The 24,518-nt window shown below is 35.4% G+C and overlaps 1 protein-coding gene and 1 pseudogene across 1 annotated transcript in view; both read left to right on the top strand.

Annotated features, from left to right (window-relative positions):
* LOC133200314 (uncharacterized) overlaps positions 1-24,518 on the top strand; it is a 454,022-nt gene that overhangs the window by 298,464 nt on the left and 131,040 nt on the right. The gene's annotated exons all lie outside the window — the stretch shown is intronic.
* LOC133200300 (uncharacterized) lies at positions 19,985-23,678 on the top strand (annotated as a pseudogene).

Consider the following 24,518-nt stretch of genomic DNA (forward strand, 5'->3'; position numbering starts at 1 on the left):
CATAGATACATACTGCAATGAGGATGAAAAAGTTCGGGAAAATCATAGGTAGTTTATAAGAGACTATTAAGTTTTGGCTTTAGAATACAAATAAAATGTTTTTCTTTTTCCCGTCTCTGGATATCACTGGTACATCTGAGTTTATAAAAAGGGAAAATGTTAAATCGTTTTTTTTCCACAAGTTTCCAGGTGTGCACTTAACTGGATTTGTCTATATTCAGGTGTACTGATGTGTTGCTTATGTACACGTACACGGGCACGGAGACCGTTTGCCAGTTTCACCAATATAATATTCTTTGCATCCAGGACATATGATGGCGTATATGACATCTTTCGTATCACATGACATGTTGGCATTAACTTTAAATTCACGCTCGTTAAAATTATAACTCGTCCCTTCTGTATCGTAGTCACATGTGCCGCATCGAGGGTCCGTACACTTTGACACTGTATAATTATGGTCAGCGAATTGGGAGGAACAAAGTATTCTCTTAAGGTTTTTGGGTTGACGTTTACTGCTGATAAAACGACAGTTTTTGTATGTAATTTTCGTTTGTTCATCCTCTCTAAGTAAGCTATTTAATTCATAAACAATTGAATTGATGTTTTTATTTCTCGGATTGTACGTGTGAATAAAGGGTATTGTTTCTCCGTCCTTCGCACGTCGTGTGTTTGAAAGTAATTGTGTTCTATCACACTCCTTGGCTTTCATAATACTATTATCTACCAGTTGCTCTGGGTATTTTTGGCTCAATAAATACAATTTTAATTCCTCCAAACGGATATCCCTCGTATTAATATTGCTCACAATGGTACAGATCCTTCTTGCGAGATTATATGGTATAGCCGCTTTAGTATGGTGGGGATGGCACGATCCGAAATGCAGATATTGGTGTGTATCTGTCGGCTTAAAGTATATATCCGTATTTAAGCTGGTATTATCTTTTGATACAAGAACATCGAGAAATGGCATTTGCGTATCATCTGTTTCCATCGTGAATTTGATATCCGCGTTCATTTGGTTTAGTAGATCGTAAAACTCCGATAATTTGTCGACATCGTCATCCCATAAGATAAAACAGTCGTCTAAAAATCTTTTCCATTTAGACTGTATATTATTTGCAGATTCTATTCCCCACAACGAACATAATTGTTCATGTAACTTATGTTCTAAATAACCTAAGGTTAATGTTGCATAGGTAGGTGCGACTTTCGTCCCCATTGCAGTTCCCTTAGTTTGAAGGTAATGATGGTCAGAAAAAGCAAATGAATTGTTTTCTAGAACTAATTTAAGTGCTTCTAAAATAAAATTCTGTTGGAATCTGTCATTTAGTATATCGGGATAACTTTCCATCCAAAATGTTACAGCTTCCAATCCTAATTCTGTCGGAATATTAGTATATAAACTAACGACATCAAAAGTGACAAGTTTTGTGTTACAGGTGATCTGAGTAGGTAAATGATTTATAAAATCCAGATCGTCCCTTACAAAGCTGGGTACATTTTGACAATATGGTTTAAAAGTATATCCAATAAGTGACTCAGTCTTTGTGTTCATGAGTTTGGTCCTCCTATAATGAGTCTGAAGCATAAATCACCTGGATCAAGACACGTAATACATACACTATTTTGATTTGCTATGGCGTCCTTAATAATTTTAGACTTGTGAACTTTAGGTAAACCATAGAATTGGCTCTCTCGGAATTAAAAGTTTGTCAGGTAGTCCTGTTCTTTATCTGTTAAACCTTCCGATAGTGGTCCATATACCAGCTTTTTTATTTTAGTCATTGTTTTCTTCTCATGACAATTGTGCAGTCTTTCATAAAAGTTGTTGTCTCGTAACATTTGTAAGATTTTATTTTTGTAAAAATCCTTATTCATTAACACAACTCTACCCCTTTAATACCAAGGCACGTAACTCAATTTCAGGCACCCCTGCTTCAAGCTCGTATTTTATTTATATAGCAATCATTAACCTAATTTAAAATGACATCATTCGCTTAGAAAGACTTTTTTTCTTGTCAAATTAATCGTTAACCAAGGTTAGATTTATTGTGACAGATGGACAGACTGACAAATGGATAGACTGACAGACAAATGAGATTTAATGTCCCTTAGGTCCCTTTCGCGAAAACGGATGACAATAATGCCCTTGCTGTTCTTGAGAACATTTATGATGGAAAAAATCCCCTGCATTTTTCTATGTAAATCTTTGGATCCCCATATTTGGCCCGACCCTACCCCAGTGGGTCATAATTTGAACAAATTTGAATCTACTCTAAGTCTATGTAAAGAAAGTTTCAACTTTTTCGGCCCAGTCAGTGGTTCTTGACTTTTTTAAATGATACCATCAAATGTTCACTAATTCTTGATTATCCCCCTTTGAAAGAGAGTGTGACCCTTCATTTGAACAAACTTGAATCCCCTTTACCCGAAGATGCTTTGTGGAAAGGTGGTTGAATTGGCCCAGTGGTTCTAGTGAAGAAGACAAAAATGTGAAAACTTTACAGACGGACAGATGGATGACAGACAAAATGTGATCAGAAAACCAGAAAAACTCAAGTGAGCTAAAAACTTATGATCACAAGTACTTGGAAAGAGTTAGAGTACATTTGAAAAGCAGTTTTTATTTTCATGCATTTTTTTTTTCAAAAACTTGATAATTTATGACTTGTATTCATGTTGAAAAAAACTGCATATTTCAGAAAACAGTATGATTAAAAATAGTTAATCAAGGTGCTTTGAGTAGCAAAATAAGCTAAACTGTTATAGCTAATTCAACCACAGAGCTTAGTCAATTTTAAGATGCACAACTCTTAATCATTCTTAAAATATCTATATCATTCATTTCTGATTCAAGGGAGAACTAGATATATGACCAGAAGTATTTCCTTTGACTAATAAACAAGTGCATATATATTGTGTTTTTAAGTCATTAATGTTTGTTTGTTGTTAAATGTCCCTCTCGGGAATTTTTCACTCATATGGAGACACCTATCACCACTTAAAAATAACGAAGACGTACAAGTCGGATTTGAGTTTTAACATTCATTTTAGGAGTTTTCAACAATTAAGACGTAAAAAGACAACTCCATCCCCTCGCCCCTTCCCCTTCACAGACCCCTGTTTGTTCAGGTAACTAATACTTTGTTTTGACATAAAAAATGTGAATATATACAAATAGTTTAATGGTCCATCTCTTTGAATGATTTTCATTCCTAATTCTAGTAGGGTACGTGGGTTGACCCAAATTCATGAATGAAATGTCACGCAATCTTATCATTGATGCACTTTTATTTAATTTGATGTAGATCTAGTCATATTGTGAACATTTCCAGTTCATTGAGAGAGTGGGGATGACCTCCAGGGGTTCATGACCTTAAACTATTAGATGTACATAACATAATAACACAAGAAACAAAATTATGCATAGTCAAATGAAAAAAAAAAAATTCTGCTATTTTGGAGTCACATGATCATTTGTCATTTCAGGGACAGGGAGCGGCTAGGGAGATTGGACCCGCCCCCCCCCCCCGGAATTTATATATATATATATATATATATATATATATATATATATATATATATATATATATATATATATATATATATATATATATATATATATATATATATATATATATATATATACTTACCGACTCTCATAGGTCCTCTCAACCATGAAATATAATCCAATTAAAACACAAAATGAATTAATTTCTACTGATATACATGTACAGTGTAATCACGTGTACACCACACTGCACCATGTGCAATGTAAAAATGATAAGGGTGAAACTAGTACTACGAGTGTTGTCCGGTAAAATCGTGGACAAAGCGTTTTCTCGAAAAATAATGGGAGCACTAAGCTGAAATTTTCAACAAATATTTATTCGTCACATTTAAGTGCATTTTAATTTTTTTGATAAAATATAGACAAAAATAAAGATTCTATTATGCTTAAATATTCACAGGGTACGGTCCTACGGCGCACGATAAAAAAAAAACGGGGTTTAAATGGCGAATACACGAGTATTATTTCGATATAAAAGTATTAAATAGATAAGGTTGGGGTAAAAATTGTCCTATTTTTAATCCACTATCTAATATTTCGTCTTTTGTAAATTATCAAGGCATTTGCTTAATTTTCGGCGGTTTCCCGAGCATTTGAAATTGGATAGTGGTAACGCAAGACACGAAAAATAGCTACGTTTGGCGACGTTACGGCGCACCGGAGAGCAGTTCAGTTTGATTTGGATGTAGTAATGACGCCCCAAGAAACTTTAAATGACTACAGAAGAAAAAAAACATATATAAAAAATATAAAAATATCACTAGATCTTTAGTATACTAGTGAAATTGGAGTTTCCTAAGCGGAAGCTTTTGATCGGGTCCCCTGGTAGAACAAAACATACGTACAAACAGTTACTGGGTCCCCGGGTAGAACAAAACATACGTACAAACAGCTACTGGCAAGAGCAGAAGACGCTGTCACTGTAAACCGTCGATATAAGATAGCCTATTTAGTTGAATGATAGTGAGAGTACTGTCTATAATTTACTAAAAACTCTTTCCATATGAGTGCGAGATTAGCTCCTCGACTGTTTATGGAGGAATAAAGGAAAATCAAGTTTGTGCATCAATGAAATCACCGAATTTAAGCGGGACTTATCCAACTTTAATATAGCAAAGAGGAAACGTGACGCTGCTTTAGACACTTTGACGTTACCATCCGTGCGCCGTAAGGCGATACCACACAAAACATAAAGTCTCATATTTTGTTTATTTGAGCAGATATCTATTTGAAATTTGCTATGTATATTGATGAAAAATGTACTAAAATGAAGTGAAAGTTTTAGAACTCAGTGATTATTATTTTTTAATCTAGACAACGATTTTATCGGACAACCCTCGTAGTAGGGTGACGCAAGCCCAATGTTATGTAGACATTTTCAAAAAGGTGTTCACATACATGTACAGTACAAGAACAAATTTTAAATTATCATAACAAACGATATTTTAACATAACTTTGCCATCTAGGCCTATTTCCAAAAACACGCAATTTGTGTGTGTGTGTTTGGGGGGGGGGGGGGTGACAAAATTGATTGGGTATGGCTTTTCAAGGAGGTTTTTGCCTAATCAAATGTTTGCACATTTTAATAATTCATAAAAAACGCTTTGTACGAGAATAATATTATTTGTTGTTGAGAAAATAAATTTAAAAAGTTCCAATTATGGGCCAAAACTTTATATCCCCCCTTTTATCAAAACCTAATTTACATCATTAATTATATTATGTTATTTCAGACTGGTAATGAATTAAGTAAAGGAAATACCTATAAGAGGCTCATAGGTCACATGGTCATCTGAGCATTTTATGCTCGAATTGACAAATACATGTACTGTATAAAATTATAGAATTATTACGATTTTTTCCTTGGTAAGCCCAATATGAAGGAGTGGGTATTACTGTCTTATGACAGCATCTAGTTGTGTTTGTTTGTATACTGCACTGACCTGTGCAACTGTTGTAAATCTCTTTGGTATCTTACTCTCCTACATTAGAAGAAGCACACTTATTTTTGTCGCTACCAAGTGCTGTATAGCATACGTCCGTCTACACATGTGACGATTGACAGATTCTTTTTACGAAGTGTTCAGCTTTAAGACAAGTGACACCGGACCATATCAACTTAACATGTATTGATAACGGACATTTTGCTTATAAATGTCAAGTTCTCATATAGTATGCGTTCTGCAAAAGGCTGTAATATCTCTAATGAAATGAAAATATAGCTACTTTTCAAACTACGAAATTAAAGTGCTTTTTAGATAAATTGACGACGAAATATATATACTTTTTTTCACAGCACATGCATGCTTTTACACCATGGTATGTATTCGCCAATCAAAACTACTGATATATTCGCCGATCAAAACTACTGATATATATTAAGGAAGACAGAGACATGTCTTCTTGTCATGAATACAGAATGCTGTATCTGTTTCCCAATACTTAAGTGTATTCCTGGAATTGAACAAAAACATGATTTTTTATGCATTGAGTAAAAATTCTTGTATATTTTGAATGACACCGGACGAACATTATCTTAAACTCACTTGTGAGGTCATGACAACGAACTAGTATTAGTGCCTAAATTTAAAGGTCTCTGACAACGGTACTGTTAAGGAACTTAACGTGTTCCTGGCCGTGGACAGGTACAGTCGTGGAAGTTGTCAATCAGGCTTAGGTACAGTCATGGAAGTAAACTATCGACTAGAGTTGTCTAGTCAATTGTCTAGTCTCTAGTGAAAGGTATAATCAGTCCCAGATACCCAATTGACACGGTTTCTGGGCACCAGGGGGCCAAATCCAATCATATCATAAGATACTATAGGGGTCTAGAGACGGCGCCTGGCGCCCAAACTAGGACTTGTGCCACTTAGGTTAGCCCGGAACACTAGGGCTCGAAGGCGCCCCTGATGGGTTCTGTTGTCAAATGGGACCCAATTGACACCGTTTCAAGCCACACATAAAAAAATCATGATGCAAAAGTGAAATACCTTTACAATTTAAAGAATTGAAATACATGTATTTATGTCTATATCTTTTACCAGTTACGGAATAATAGTGCAATTTTACGTAAGTAAACAGGTATAAGATAATAGGGCCTGCTAGTTAAATGTTATGATAGCAACATAATAAGAAAATGTGTGGGAAAATATAATTTTTTTATACAAAATAACTCAGCTAGCCATATTTAATTGAATATTTTAGCATAAAAAAATCTATACATACAATACGTATAATACAATGGGCCAAGCAAGAAGTTTGAGTCAAGTTTAAGAAGAGGGAGAAAAGATCAAACAATTAATTTTAGCAATAAATGTACATTGCCTTTTATTTAATTTCAACATCTTTTGAGCACACAATTCACAAAACTTCATAATGTTTGGCTAACAACAAAATTTCTGGATCAAGAATTTTCCCCTCAAATATCCTAAAGCATTACATTCTAAAATATAGTGGTATTCATCTCCTATCTTTTTACTATCGCACAAATTACAAATTCGTTCATTTCTTTTGTACAATTCCATCTGCCTGTTTCAGCTGGGAGATCTAGATGGTGGTTTGTTGTTCTAAATTTTCATGAGTTTTCCTGCATATACATTTTAACAGAGGTAATATTTTTCACACTAAAAATTGGTTTTAACATTTCTGTAATTTACACTTTTTGAGTACTCCCAAATGTGTATATTAATCTTTTAAGCTTTGTTTGACTGTTGCAGTTTTTAAGTTTATATTATAAAAAGTTGGCTCATACCTTATATTTCCTAAACCACAGTTATCAAAAATACTTCGAACAAGGGAAATCCAAGGGTTTGCTACTTCACCTTTATCATATTGTTTAAGCAGAGACAAATAAACTTTACAATTCTATACAACTTATTTTCTTTCCAATACACAAGTTTTGCCCCGTTTTTTATAACTCTATAATATATATTAATGTATAAAGGAAACCCCCCGGTTTCACGATAAACCATATAACTTGTGGTACTGCTTTTTTTAAATTGAGGATATGCTTAAGAAAGCGTTATTGTACCCGTTCAACAATATCAAGATTTTTGGAACCCTATGTTTCACAACCATATAACAAAACAGGTAAAAAATACTTTATCAAACAGATTCAGCTGACATTCAAAGGTAGATTAAAATGTCTAATCTTACGTATCACACCATACATTGCATTTTGTGCTCGTTGACACAGACAGATGTTTTCTTGCTATACATAATGAACCTGAATGGGAAAATAGAAAACCCAAATAGTTAAATTCTTTCACAATTTCTAACATGTTACTATTACATGTAAAAGATTTTTTTGGTGGTCTACCATTAGAAAGAATAAGTATCTTTTTTTTTATATCTATATCTACGCATAATTTCTAATTTTTGCAATACTCATAAAATTTATTTAATGCTTTCTGAAGATCATCTGCAGTTTCCGCAAGAATTACAGTATCATCAGATTAACAATTTCAGATACAAAAACAGCTCATCCTCTAGATACCTTTGGTAATACTAGACAGTCATAGAGTATTGTTTTCCATTAACAAATCTTGCAGATCATTAATATACAATGTAAATAAGAATGGTGATAAAAGAGCTAGGTTCACTTTATGCATAAATTGGCCCTGTAGATATACCAATTTATTGACTAGCACCTTATGTTCCATTTTAAACATCAACATAAAGTAGAGATTTGGTGCTTTCATTTCCTATTAAATTTTTTCTCCTTAAAGTCAAGGTCTTGGAAAACAAGCTTTATGGAATTGCAATGTTTTTGAATTTTAAGGAAAACAGGCATATTTAAGTACTTTCAGAGTAGAAAAATAATATGAGCGCACCCTCTGATCTAAAAGATAAAACATGTTTTGTAATCCTCAGAAACGGTTCTATCAGTAAATAATTGCATATTTTAGATCAGAGATTGCACTCTATATTAAATATCAAAAAATAGCTTTAAAAATTGGCTGTTTTTGTAGAATTGTTCAGGATATGAGGAAAATGGCGCATTTCATGACCTCATAATGCATTGACTAGCCAGAAAATTACGTCATTTTTGGTAGATTCGCAATCGCCAAATGTCTCAATGAAATTTAATGCCTCGTCAACTAAAACTAAGCAGTTTCAGTTTTTCAGAAATTCACAGGGCCAAAAAAGGCCCTAAATGAACCTTGTTCTTTCTCCTTGTACCCCATCATTACAATTAAAATAATAGCACAGTTAGAAAAGTGCGTTTCGCCTGATGTATGAACAAGTATTTGTCTTGTTTTAAATCTATGATGCGCTTCATTGTTTTAAACTTGATACGTTTTTGAAACATATAAATTGATTGCGTTCAAATTAGATATAAAATTTCTACAGTGAAAATAAAAAAGATGATAGATTTTCTCCTTGTCTGACCCCGACACTACAGGTGAAATATTCAGAAGACACAGCATCCACATTTACTCTTGATTTTATGCCTGCATACATATTTCTAATATAAGTGAAACACTTCCCACGAAACCATTTGAAAATAATTTGTACCAAAACCACCTCTCCAAACAGTATCAAAAGCCTATTTAAAGTCGATGAACTCACAATATAATCTTTTTTGCTATTTCTAAGTGCTTGTGACAGAAAATGCAAAATCAAAATATTATCTACAGTAGAGTACCCTTTTCTGAAACCTGTTTGACTTTCGTTAATCAGACTGACATTTTCTGCATAGATTTCTAATGGTTTTTTTTTTCAAAATACTAGTAAAAAGTTTCCCAAGGCAGCTCAACAATGTGATCTAGCGATCGACTCGGGTTGTGTTGGGTCTCCATTATTTTATAAATAGGTTTTACAATGCCTATTAGCCATTCTTCCGGTACTATCCCAAAGTTAAAAATGAGATTAAACAATTTCTCGTATAGAGACAGGAACAGTGGATGGTGGTTCTAATATGATCATTAAGAATATGGTCGCTTTCGGGAGATTTGTTGTTTTTAGGTCTTTTACGGCCGACAAAATTTCATCTTGCGAAATTGGACAATCAAGTCATTCATTGTATCTACTTTGTTCAGTGATGTTAATTGAATCAGTTTCCTCTAAATCGACTTCATTAATATTTTCGAAAAAGGTATACAGATTATTTAAATCATCAAGATCATCAATCATTAAGATCATCAGGTTCTGAATTTCAAATGAAGTTATTGTAAATGCTCACAAATAAGGATTTAAATTCGCAAAGAAATGTTTATTTAGCCAGGGTATTTCTTCAAAGTTCATCATTATAAGTAATCATATCATATAGGGAAAATTATTAAATCAAAAATACATTTTAAGGAAATGCAAATAAAAGCACCAGCTATGCATTTTCTAATTGAAAATTGATGAACAAATATATTTCAGGATGAAATAAAGGAAAATATATGTATCCAGACACTCGGAGCAAATTGCATATTTTTTTAATACTTGTACAGTGTTCCTGTGACCGTGTAGATTTGGACGGTACTTAGGAATTTGTCTGGAACTGCATCTGTTGTTTGCAGAACGAACGGGGTGAGGAAATATTGGCGTAAAGGGTACAAGGTATATGCAGAGGCGCTGTGTGGCCGTAAGGTAAAAACGAAGTATAGGTGTGCCGTATTCCCGGAAGTCCACCAATATGCAATAACAGAGATTAAACAAATGATGAGGGATTCCGTATTTATTAGATGTGTCTCAACAATGGCAACAGTTTACATGAATCAACAAACAGGCATATTAAAAATGATCTAGTCGGATCTGACCGAAGTGACCCCAGACTCAGAGTCCCGACGAGTTGGACGTGGCCGAGACTGGCCCTCGTATATTCCATGATTATACATGATTATTTATAAGAACGTTCATTCATTCATTTGTTCTCTCAAAAAACATATGAATGGTACAAGAGGTACATATATACATATTACAATAATTATGGACGAGCAGAGATTACAGGAGGACAGACAGTGTCAGTGAAGATAAATATACACAGAGAATACAGGAGGATAGACACTGTCATTAATGATAAATATACACAATTTTTTCTTAAGAATGCTGGATCAGTATATGTCATCAAATTACAGAATTATGTATATTTGGATGTACATAGTATTTCTTGAAAAAAATAATCTTTTCGAATGTTACATATATACATTACATTCCAGTAAGTAATAAAATTCGTCTGCAATTTGATTATTATTACATAGATAACACACTCTTTCATTTCTTTCAACATTATTCGAACTACCCACCTCTATCTGAAGACGATGGTTACTTGTTCTGAATTTTGAAAACATTTTCAAAATTTTCTTGGTGAAATAGTTAAGTATTTTTCACATTCAAACTTTCTTTAAAAATTCTATATGTAAAACCTTTACAGGAATCAATCATATCACTATACCATTTTAGTAAAAACTGGTCTTTGAGCTTTTGGTTAATTGTAGTCGCAATCCATTTAACACTATGAAAATTTTGATCATTCCAAACATTACATAGTCCTGCAGTGTTAAGAATATTCTGTATACAAGATATCCATGGATTCTTGATCCCATTTTTGGTATATTTATTATAAAGATGTAAATAAATAATTCTACAAATCTTATTCTCATTTCCATGTGACTGTTTTCCCCAGAAAGATATCACACTTGTATAAATGCGTACGTACATCGGGTAATGTCCAGTCTCCCCCTATACCATAAAACTACATGTACAAGATTTAAGGTTTAAAATGTATTTCAAAAATCTTAAATGTAGACGTCCAATAATATCAATATTTTCAAATCCCCATATTTCGCACCCATAAAACAAAACAAGAACAACAACATTATCAAACAGATCTAGCTGACAATCAAAAGGTAGGTTATATAAACGAATTTTTGTTATAATGCCGTACACTGCCTTTTGTCCTTTTGTGCTTGATTACATAAGTGTTTCTTAGCCTTTGAAAATGTATGGTGTTCCGTTGGGGCCACTCGCACCTTCGCACTCTCGCCTTTAGGGCGAAGATGCAAGAGTGCGAAGTTGCGAAGGCGAAAGTGCGAAGTTGCGAAGGCGAAGGAGCGAAAGTGCAAAGATGCGACGGCGAAGCGCAAAGTTGCGAGGGCGAAAGTGCGAAGGCGAAGGAGCGATACTAGTATCGTTCGTTCGCCTTCGCAACTTCGCATTTTCGCCCTCGCACCTTCGCACTTCCGCCTTCGCCATTTTCTGTGGAATTCTCTATCGTATGCTTACAATGTAGATAGAAGTATATCTACTGCATATATGCAAATTTATATTACACCAGGATATATCAAGATCAAACTTTTTACAGTTTATGGATCATGATAAAATCTTAATTATGTTCCCTGTCCTTTATTTGAGACTGTAATGCCCACCACCACTACGAATACATATATATCTATAATTTTGCCCGTACATCATGCGTCAGTTACAACAATCATTTACCATCATTACATTATATATTCTATTATTATATAAAATTAGAGTGTCCAGTGATCAATTACACTATTTCTCGTTTCATAAAATAGAAAGTGCATATTCAATAGTAAAAACGTCATTGTATATTGAATTTCAACCATTGCTTAGCATCCGTTTTGGCGCCGTCACACTAATCTAGCGCATGCGTACCAATAACATCCAAGAGCCCACTTAAATTAACTCATAACGATAAAGAGCTCCACAGTAGTAAAATGCGAAGGCGAAAGTGCGAAGTTGCGAAGGCGAAAGTGCGATGTTAGTATCGCTCCTTCGCCTTCGCACCCTCGCACTCTCGCCTTCGTATCTTCGCGCTTCGCCAACGCAACTTCGCACTTTCGCTCCTTCGCCTTCGCAACTTCGCACTCTCGCTTCTTCGCCCTAAAGGCGAGAGTGCGAAGGTATGAGTGGCTCCAACGGAACAACAGAAAAATGACCCTGATCTTGGGAATAAAATACCTAGGTAATTGAAATCTTGTACAGTTTTTAAAACATCGTCGTTGTATTTAAATGTATGTTTGGGTGATTGTCCTTTTGAAAAAAAAATGACAATTTTTGTTTTATTAACATTAATATGGAGTTTCCATGTTTTACAGTATACAGAAAATTCATTTAATGCATGTTGTAAATCATTTGCAGTTTCAGACAAGATAACAGTATCATCTGCATAAAATAATATAAACAGTTTGATAAAAACGGTAAGATCATCTTCAATCTCTTTAGACAAACTTTCCAAGCCGTTAACATTTCCTTTCTGTAAGATAATTTTCTAAGTCATTGATATACAGTGAAAAAAAAATGATAGATTTTCTCCTTGCCTGACCCCGACATTGCAGTTGAAATATTCAGAAGACACACCATCCACATTTATTCTTGATTTATGCCTGCATACATATTTCTAATATAAGTGAAACACTTCCCACTAACACCATTTGAAAATAAATTGTACCAAAAACCACCTCTCCAAAGAGTATCAAAAGCCTGTTTAAAGTCGATGAACGCACAATATAACCTTTTTTTTTTTTTTTTTTTTTTTTTTTTTTTTTTTTTTTTTTATTTTTTAGCTATTTCTAAGTGCTTGTGACAGAAAATGCTAAAGTAGAGTACCCTTTTCTGAAACCTGTTTGACTTTCGTTAATCAGACTGGCATTTTTGCATAGATTTCTAATCTTTTTTTTTTCAAAATACTAGTGAAAAGTTTGTACATAATGAGTAAATAAAAGACAGGTGTTGACATTTAGTAAAATGAGTGAACGATTCACAGGTATGGAGTAATTAAATGACCTTAATAACACTTTGATGTTTGGGCATGAAGAACAGACAATTGCACAATGTTGTTATAAGAGATTAACAGTTCTTGAGACATAGCACTCTATTTTTTTGTAATAACAGATCAGTTGTCCGAAAAGTGTCACTCGTAAATTAAATTAAACAATTAGGTTCGTATAAATATCGTGAAAAATAGAATATGACCAAAAACAAAAAAACAAAAAAACAAAAAACAAAAAACAAAAACAAAACAAAGCAAAAACAAAAACAAACAAACAAAATATAAATTGAAAGGTAAAGTCCAAAATAATTTTTTTTTCTGGAACAGTAAATTTTTAGTATGATTTTCCTCTATTTACTTAAAGCTATATATGGCATATCTGAGCTAAAAAAAAAAAAGAAAAAAAAAAAGAAACAAAACATACGAGTGTAGATAAAACATTGATATATCTTATTTACGTTCAAATTTTCACCGATTTTGACTTGAATAATCCCATGTTTTCATAGTTGAATTGATTTTAAACTGTGTCTGTCAATTAAATGCGGAGTCGGTAAATAAATTGGTTATTGTTTTAAATTTCTAATATCTTTGAAACGTGATTGATTAAAAATGTGTCATTTACAGGAAAGTCCTATCTTTATATAAAGTAATGAAACAAATAGAAAGATCTTTTTAATTTTTGTTAATCTCAATTTATAAAAAAAAAAATACGCGATATATGACTTTAAATTGTGAAGGCTAAAAAAGGAAATCTGATTTCTCTATACTTTTTTAACTTGATGGGGAAAAAATGTCAACATTTTACAAGACCGTTTCTGTGAGTTAAAAGAACCTTGAATCATAGTGATAAGCACAAAAGGTTTGTTTGCTTTTTTTGTTGTTTAACGTCCCTCTCGAGAATTTTTTACTCATATGGAGACGCCACCACTTGCCGGTTGAAGGCTGCAAATTTAGACTAGGCACTCAGGGCTATTGAGCAGCAAGGGATCTTTTTCGTGCCAGCAACTACTGCAACACGGGACTCGGTTGATATGGTCTCATCCGAAGGACCAGTCTCCATCCCGCAGTGGGATCAACTCCGTACACCGTGACTCTTAAATAAAGAATAATTTTAATATTTATCTTTCCTGGATGAGGAACGGATATCCTTAATCCCCATATATATACGTATACTGTATACAATGATTTTTTTTATTTTTGCCTCTTTCGCCCTACTCACGGGTGGGCGAATTTAAAACAGGCAAATTCAAGGAACACAGTATCATTTCTTAAACAGAACTGTAACTGGGCGAATTTAAAATAGGGCAAAATTGTTAACGAGTGTAAAAGGGCGAAAATAACCCTGTATACAGTATTTCCAAAATAATAGAAATAACAAAATCCAAGATTGATTCCATTTTTGCCAAACTCAATACCATAAATCTTTTTTTTTTTTTTTCGTAACAGTGTCAACGTTTCTTTTTAAGTCTAGAAATTCAAAAAATATCCTTTTTCCTATTCTGCGTCAAGAATTCAAACGTGATTTCATACTCAAAATTAAAGAACACTTGAGAAAATGTCATTATATAGCTGGTAAGAAGCGCAAAGTAGTTTTATAAGATAATACATTTCAATTTGTTTAGAAAATTATCGACAGAAGTAACTTGGTCATAACTCTATGACATGCGTAGTTCCGAACACAAGAGACTTCACTTTTAAAAATCTTCAAAAATGTTGAAAAGTCATTTGGAATATAATTGTTCAAATGAACTACTCTAGCATAAAATTCTTCAAAAAAAAAATATTTTAAGCAATATTTATTTATTTTCGTTCTATCTATACAAGCAAGCATTGAAAGAGAATTTAAAAACAGCACCAAATTCAATGCATCACCCATTTGGAAATCGTATCATTGGAAGTTCATTCAAACCATCGTGTGCTGGGTTCAGCTAAGTGGCACAAGTCCAACTTAAGGCGTCAAGTAATCTCTCTGGACACCTATACATTCATTAAATAGGGCCTGCAAGGTGCAATGGGGCCTATATTTGGTGCCAATGATGCCCCCACTCGAGGCTAAGTGCCCCAGGGGTACCTAAGTGGCACAATGCCTAGTTTGGGAGCTAGGCGATCTCTTAAGACAACTATAGTATCACATAATAGGGATAGACTTGGAGCCCTGGCCCCCAGAAAAAATGTCAATTGGACCACTTTAGGACCAATTGGATCCTATAAGAGGTGCTTTCGTGCCATACTGGTCCAGGCCTAAGTGGCACATTTCCTAGTATGAGCGCCAGGCGCTCTCTCTTACCCCATATACTATGACATAATAGTGTAACAGTCGAGTGATTTGGTTACAGACTACTAATTTTACCCCTATTTCATTGACCACGCAAGTAGTGCCAGTTTAAAAATAGAGGTTTTTTCTTAAAAATTGTTTGGGATGTATATGGGGTGGAATGGGGTTATTTTTGGGCATAGATGGAAAGGAGAGGGTCTGAAAAAAATTATAAAATTGATAATAATGGGAAATTTTGCTTTTAAGCGCGTAGTAGGAAGGGTGTAAAGAGGCCCATGTTTACCCTTTCCTCGAAGGAAAAGTGAAATAAGCAGGGTAGGGGTTATTTGCGATGCCATAGCAGGACTTCCAGACTATGAATTTTCCCGAGAGCCTGAAAAATTTTTGGACTTGAATTGTTGTTACTCTATGCCAAGTTTCAGGTAAGTTGAGCCGGTGTGATTTTTTAAATTAATTTTTACATTATAAAGGAATGTATAGCAAAATAATTGGTAGTCTGTGTCCATTTGACAGATTGGTTTATACAGAGTTATTGAACCTGATTATTGTTGACATTTGTAGGGAAGTTAAGATGAGCTTGTATGTGTGTATATTTACTTGACATTGCAGGAATAGGTATAGTTTATGCATTTCATGTAGTTAATAAGTGATTATTGACAAGTTTAAGTGATTTGTATGTGTTGATACAGTTTGTGCACATGTTTTGAGTTACGTAAGAAATCAGCTGGTCATAGCTGTAGCAAAGTTGTAGTATTTTAGCTTACTTGATATGTCAGGGACTTTTAATTGGTCTTCTGTAGATAATGAACCATAGCTTTATAGATGAACTCATGTTTTCTTGTAGTTTAAGGTGTTTTCAGTTGATTTTCGGCGATTATTGTCTCGTTGTAAAGCTGACAGGATTTGTTTACAAACTTGGTCGTTGTAATTGCGGGAGGTCGAGCCCGATCGTAGATGTAACGATAGTTTGAGGATTTTTGAAGTTTATCGTATTATTTGTTGTATTAAATGGATAATAATTTACTTATTTCGATTTAGGAATGTATTTGGTGATGACTTTGATTCAGAATAGTTGTCTTGTATGTAGTTATTAGATTTTTCTATAGACTTTGCCGCTTACGGGAGATGTCACGAGAGATTCTCCAGCATTTTCCGACGTTCCCAACATTGTCCAACTTTTACGTCATGTTTTTGTATAAAAAGGAGAGATTCAAGGAATTTTTGCTCTTCTGCTAGGATCTCTTGTTTAGAGAAGCTGCGTTTTTAGGGGTAAGGATTTAGGAGTTAGCATGGGTTGGGCGTTTTTGAATTTAGACTTAAGAATGACTTTTTAATTTTATTTTAAGAAGAGCCAGGGTTATTTCCAGCACATTTTAGGAACTTTTGGAATATTTGTGGAATTTTATAGTAAGTTTTGGTCAATTTTAGTGACTTTTCACTGTGGAATTAGACTTTGTTGAAATTTGCTGTTTGTTTGAATTTTTGGTAAACAGGTGATAAATTTGAGAGTTTATTGAAAATATTTGAAGCTGTTTTCATAGGATTTAGGTAATTTATACATTTAGCTGAGGAAGCTAGTGTATTTCTAAATTTTGCTGTTGTTTCATTAAGGAATTCAAACTTAAGAATTTTCTGGAATTTTACTAGTGTTGGAAATTGATTAGGAACTGAAGTTCAAGGGATAAAGTTTTAGTTTCTGGTTTTTACTTTCATCCAGGAGGTCTGGGAGAAAGTTTGAGAGTTTAAGGAATTTAAGCTTTGGAGTTTTACTTTTCCCAACATAAGCATTGTGGGAGAAGTTGGTTATAGACAGATTAGTTGTAGGTGACTAAGACTAGAGACAGACTGAGACAGAGTTCAGATTTGTTTGTTACTTGTTTATTTGAGAGATTATCATTATAATAAATTGTAAAATTGTACTTTGTCTCATTTCAAATACAGAGATTTACAAGGTTTTCCAAAGTTAAAGGTTTCCAACCAAGTTGGAAGTGCGGGATTGTAAAGATTAAGAACTGAATAATAAGATACTGAGGATTTTGGTGACTTCCTTAGAATCTAGATTGTAAAAGGTTTTAAAAGTAGAGAAGAAAAGCTGAGAGATTTCGTTTATTAATAAATTTAGTGTAACTTAGAGAGCGCGGGTTAATAATAGGAGGTATAAGTTGTAGGTAGTGGTGAGTGATAGAGTTGAGTAATTAAAAGGTTATTGATTAAAGGGAGATAACTTAGTGTTGAGAAAAAGAATTTAAGGGTATTAAATTTTAAACCACTGTGCCACATAAACACTCCTTAGCTCAGTTGAGTCGTGTAACGCAAGCCTTGCCACGAAAGATAAGACAACCCCTAGTGAGTCTCACGGAGAAGAAAGTAGAGTAGAGAGTGAGAGACCCGTTACAATAGGGTTGGATTCGGCGTAAATTGGGCCCCTTTTGACACTGGAAACCAAAGGGGGCGCTCTCTTACTAGAGTGCTCCGGGTTCGTCTATGTGGCTTAATTTCTAATTTTGGCGCCAGGAGCTCTCTACCTAGACCTCTCTAGTATCAATTATTAGGAGTGGACTTGGAGTCCTTGCGCCAACAAAAAAAAAACGGTGTCAATTGGAATCCTTTTGACACTGGAACCTTGTAGGTGTGCTCTCGTTCCATAGTGTTCCGGACTTTTATAAGTGGATCAAATCCCAGTTTGGGCGCCAGGCGCACTCTCTAGACCACTGTTAATCAAATAATATCAAATAATAGAAGATGACTTGGCGCCCTGGCGCCGAGAAACGGTGACAAATGGCCCCTTTTGACAATGGAACTCATTAGGGGCCCTTTTGTGCTATAGTGTCCCGAGCTCATCTAAGTGGCACTATTCCTAGTTTTTTTTCAGTCAGGCGCTTTCAATAGTTTCAAATAATAGGGGTGGACTTGGCGGGATGGCACCCAGAAATGGAACCTCAGAAACCCTCTAGTATCAAATATTAGTGGTGAATGTAGCGCCCTGGCGCCAACAAACGGTGTCAATTGGGCTTGTTTTGACACTGGAACCCAGTAAAGGTACTCTAATTCCATAGTGTTCCGGGCTCACCTAAGTAGCACAATCCCTATTTTGGGCGCCAGGAGCTCTCTATCTAGACCTCACTAGTATCAATTATTAGGAGTGGACTTGGAGTCCTTGCGCCAAAAAAAAAAAAAAAAAACGGTGTCAATTGGAATGCTTTCGACACTGGAACCTTGTAGGTGTGCTCTCGTTACATAGTGTTCCGGGCTTACATAAGTGGATCAAGTCCCAGTTTGGGCGCCAGGCGCACTCTCTAGACCACTGTTAATCAAATAATATCAAATAATAGAAGATGACTTGGCGCCCTGGCGTCGAGAAACGGTGTAAATTGGGCCCCTTTTGACACCAGAACTCATTAGGGGCCCTCTCGTGCAATAGTAGGCCGGGTTCATCTAAGTGGCACAATTCCTAGTTTGGGCGCCAGGCGCTCTCTCTAGATCCCTATTGTGTCACATGATAGAGGTGAACTTAGCGCCCTGGCGCCCAGAAAGGTGTCAATTGGGCGCCTTTTGACACCGGAACCCATAAGGGGTCCTCTCTTTCTGTAGTTTTCCAGGCTCCTCTAAGTGGCACAATGCCTAGTAAAAAATATAAAGTTTTAATTTAGCGCCCTGGCACCCAGAAACGGTGACAAATGGCCCCTTTTGACAATGGAACTCATTAGGGGCCCTTTTGTGCTATAGTGTCCCGAGCTCATCTAAGTGGCACTATTCCTAGTTTTTTTTTTTTTCAGCCAGGCGCTTTCAATAGTTTCAAATAATAGGGGTGGACTTGGCGGGATGGCACCCAGAAATGGAACCTCAGAAACCCTCTAGTATCAAATATTAGTGGTGAATGTAGCGCCCTGGCGCCAACAAACGGTGTCAATTGGGCTTGTTTTGACACTGAAACCCAGTAAAGGTACTCTAATTCCATAGTGTTCCGGGCTCACCTAAGTAGCACAATCCCTATTTTGGGCACCAGGCGCTCTCTCTACACCACTCTAATATCAAATGATATGAGTGGATTTGGTGCCCTGGCGCCCAGAAATGGTGTCAATTGGGCCCCTTTTGATTCGGAACCCATTAGGAGCGATCTCGTGCAACAGTGTTCCGGTGTTATATAAGTGGCACAATTCCTAGTTTGAGCGCCAGGCGCCCTCCCTCGACCCCTCTCGTAAAAAAATAATAAGCATGGATGCCATGGCGCCCAGAAACGGTCTTAATCCTGCTCTTTTTGACACATTAGGGGTTCTCTCGTATTACAGTTTCCCGGGAGTAGTATAAGGAGGTAGCATTTGGACCCCCAAATCTGAGATTATGGGTTGTGCATTTCGACCCATAATTTGCTAATCGGATTAAGGGCGGATTAATGGCAGATCCAAGATGGCGGCTCTATCGTAAGATAAAAGTGGTGGATCCAAGGAACGCTGAATTTTTATAGGCGTAAAAAAAACCCTGAGATTATAGGTTGTGCGTTTCAACCCATAATTTGTTAATCGGATGAATTAGATCAATCGCTGTTCCGAGACAAAGGATTTATCAATACATGAAATAAAAAGGGTGGTTCCAAGATGGTGATTTTCTATACGCGTAAAAAAAAAAGTTACAATAAAGACGATGGAATCAAAATGTTGGTATAACTGTTTCGTTATTTAGATGCGTTAATGCATGTTCATACGAAGTAAATAATTGACCAGCATTAAAGCACAAAAAAAATTAATATACGTTAGTAGTTAAAATAAAACGTATATCAAAATAACACAAGCATATGTAAAGGAAATATAAGTGATATTCGAACGTTTAAAAGAACTGTTTTTATTCCTTAATTTATTAAGACTTTGTCTTTTTTTAATAGCATGTTTGTATATATTTCTCTTTAAATAAAGTTAGAAAAGTCAAGGGTTTATTTCCCTCAAAATGAAGTGTAGGACATTGTGGGTAATCCTAATTCCTTTCAATGAGGATTATTGAATATAACAAGATTTTATGTTGTCACTTTTATTAATCCATTGAATTTCAATGATAGGATTTCAATCCATCAATTATTAACATCATATTGGAATGGTTAAATCTTATTTCGTTTTTATTTGATAATGAGATTACCGCTATTACGGCTCTAATTGGATTATGATTGACTGTCGGAAAGGGTATTAACGGATGTCTGTCAGGCTTATATCGCTCTTTCATAACAGTCAGTCGTAAAAAAAATACTTATTTTAAATTTTCTGAAATAAATAAAGCCCGTGTCATTGAAGCAAGTTTTCACCTGTCAGAAATAATATTATAACAGCTTATTTTAAATATCGACCATAAAATCCCTGAAGAAAATTGAAAATTCCATATGGCAAATTTAAACTTAACAAAGTCAGAAAGTCAGCTCGAGATTCATCAAAGATCCAGAAAAAATGAAGTCGAAAAAGGCAAAAGGGTAAGTGAAATACTTTTAAAGTAAATAAATTCTATTTTAACAGTTTTCTGAAGAACCTGACATCAAAAATATTATCAAAAATCTTAGTTTTTTTTTATCATTAACGACAAATAATATACACATAAGATTGAGAAGAATATTATATTCACCCGCTTTTATTTCTTTCTTTAATTAATTAATTTGATTTATTAATTACCACTGTTGTAAGCTATTAATTCGTTTATTCTATTATAGTCTCGATTTGCCAAAGTACATTGTTGATAACAGAAATCTTTGCGCCTTAATAAAAAATAAGAATGGCGTCCCAAACAAAGACCACCTAAGCCTTTTCCGTTGCTTGGCCATCCATCGTGGACAGCGACACACCATTGAAAAGTCCACCAAACTCTACTACGTGCAGTGGTCTGCTTATATTCAGGAAAAACTTCAGCTGCCAGATTACCCTACCCCGAATGAATTCGATGGTTTAGATTATGAAGATGATCTTCACAACTTTGAGCGCTGCTTTCGCGTGAACGTCAACATGTTCGTTTTACACGAGGACGGAAGTTTGTCCAGATATGATGACACTATGAATTTGAATTTATACCAGAATCACGTGTCATATATTACCAACATGAAAGCGTATGCCAAGAAAAATCAGTGTAAATTATGTGAAAAAATTTTCCCCACCTCCTGGAAGTGTACGCGTCATGAAAAAACATGTAAAAACAAAACAGTTTACAATACCCAGGAAGTTTCCACAGAATGAAAGAAACAATATTCGAGCAGTTAGAGGAATTTGGATATGTGGTGCCATTAAAGGACAGAGTGTTTCCTTGGTTTATAGTTTTTGATTTTGAAGCCTTACTGAATCCGCTAGATAATGCAGCAAACGGTGCCAAATTACAATGGCAGACACAGCACATTCCTTTTTCGGTCAGCGTGTGTTCAAATTTAGATGAACATTCAACTCCGGAATGCTTCATCGAACGCAACCCCAACACGTTAATTAGTCAAATGGTGTAATATATGGAAAACATCGCTGATTCGTGTTACGCCCTTGCCTATGACAAATGGGGATTTATCTTTAAAAAACTTCAGGAACAGATTGGGGAGTGGACAAAAGACGAACCAACAAAAATAGACGTCGCCATGATCAATGCGCTTACCAGTATTAGAGACAGTTTGACTTTTATTGTCATCAAGTCCCGGTGTTAGGATTCAATTCAGCGAGATATGACCTAAACTTGATTAAAGAAAATATTGCCAAACACCTTCGAATGCATGAAACTAATGGAATAATAATAAAAAAAAGAATAATACGTTCACGTGCATCAGCAACAACAAACTTCGCTTTGTGGACATAACAAACTACCTGGCTCCAGGCAAGTCATACGCGAATTTCCTAAAAGCTTATGGAATTCAAGAAGCCAAGGGATTTTTCCCATACGAATACCTGAAAAGTCATCAGCAGCTACAAGATACATCTTTACCACCCCTCAGTGCATTTTACAGTAGCGTAAAACAGACAAACATTAGCGAAGAGGATTATCAGTTTTGTCAAGAGGTGTGGCGAAAAGAAAACATGTCTTGTCTGAGACATTTTTTAAAGTGGTATAACAACCAAGATGTTGGACCCTTTGTCAAGGCCGTGGAGAAGTTGCAACAGTTCTATTTTGATCGGAGCATTGATCTTTTTAAAGTAGCCATGTCTGTTCCTGGAATAGCACGAGCTTTACTATTTCGCGCCAGCTCACGTGCGAATGCAACATTTTCCTTGTTCGGGAACCAAGACGAAGACTTGTTTTCCACAGTAGAAAACAACATCGTTTGAGGGCCTTCCATAATTTTCAACCGTTACGCCAAAGCCGGGAAAACAAACATACGACAAAATCCAGAGAAACCATGCTAAAAATCGTTGGATATGATGCCAACGCGTTGTACTTGTGGGCCTTGGATCAGAATATGCCGACTGGACCTTTTATACGTCGTCGCGAGGAGAATGGATTTAGCAGTGAAATTCGGGATCAATACATGTCTGCTTATTATTGGATGGATTATGTGAGTTCTGTGTCGGGACAATACATCCAACACAAATTAAACTGTGGTCATGAAAAACGTGTGGGCCCCTTCCCGGTGGATGGTTTTTGTGCGGACACTAATACAATCTTTCAGTTCCATGGATGTTACTTTCATGGCCACGATTGCTGTCTTACTAAACATATAAAGGATAAAAAATGGCACGAAAAGAAGAAAACCGCATTTGATAAAACCAAGCAGACAACAAAGTTTTTACAAGATCAGGGATTTAAAGTAGTCGAAATCTGGGAATGTGAATTTAATGTGTTAAAACAACAAAGCACACAACTCCGCTCTATCATCAGCGACAAGGCCCCGAAATTTTACAAAAAGCATAAAGGAAGCGTGAGTGAAAGACAAATTCTAAATGCAGTCCTTGAAGAAACCTTGTTTGGCATGGTTGAAGTGGATGTTCGTACCCCGGAAAGTTGGCCAGACGGAGAAAATAATGACATGTCTACCTATGATTATTTCGAGGAAATGGCACCAATTTTTTGTACAACTGACATTCCGTTTGCTGCTATAGGAACCCATATGCAAGAACACGTCCGCAGAAACAACTTGAATGAAAAACCCAGGAGACTTTAAGTAGGAGGTATGCGAGCTAAAAAGATTTTAATAGCCACCCTTTACTCAAATGGTACCTAGAACGCGGAATGGAAGTTACGAGTATCTACCAAGTTGTGGAATACATACCATCTAGATGTTTTAGGGAATTTGTCAGTGAAGTAACCAACGCTCGACGTCACGGAGATTTGGATCCTTTTATGACTGTCATTGCTGAAACATGGAAATTAGTTGGAAATTGTGGTTTCGGGGGACTCATTATGGACCAATCCAAACACAGAGAGATCACTACGTTAAAGGTACAGAAGAGGCCAGCTGTGAAGTGAACGATCCCCGATTTATTAATCTTACGGAACTTGATCAGCATGTGTTTGAAGTGGAGAAATCACGAAGTAAGATAACATATGACCTGCCAATTCAGCTTGGATACTTTATTCTTCAATATGCGAAATTACGAATGTTACAGTTTTATTACGATTGTGTAGACAAATTTGTACACCGGAGTGATTTTGCTTATTGTGAAATGGACACTGATAGCGCTTACAAGGCCATATCCGGATCGAGCTTCAGTGATATTGTAAAACCAGAAATGAAGGCTGAATTCAATCGAGGTCTTCAAAATTTTTGTTCAGATATAAACATCGAAGCAGACAATCAACTCCACTGGTTTCCCCGCGAGTGCTGCACAAAGCACAAACAATACGACAAAAGTAAACCAGGACTATTTAAGTTAGAATTTGTTGGAGACGAAATGGTAAGTCTCTGTTCAAAAACGTACATTGTAAGCCATACAACAAAACGAGACCCAAGAGTGCTGTTAAAGGCTAGAGATATCTTGCGCAGAGTTAAGAAAACAAAGAC

This window comes from Saccostrea echinata, unplaced genomic scaffold (assembly GCF_033153115.1).
Source record: "Saccostrea echinata isolate AGI-Se365-2 ecotype Australia unplaced genomic scaffold, CSIRO_AGI_Sech_v1 ptg000038l, whole genome shotgun sequence".
Classification (NCBI taxonomy): domain Eukaryota; kingdom Metazoa; phylum Mollusca; class Bivalvia; order Ostreida; family Ostreidae; genus Saccostrea; species Saccostrea echinata.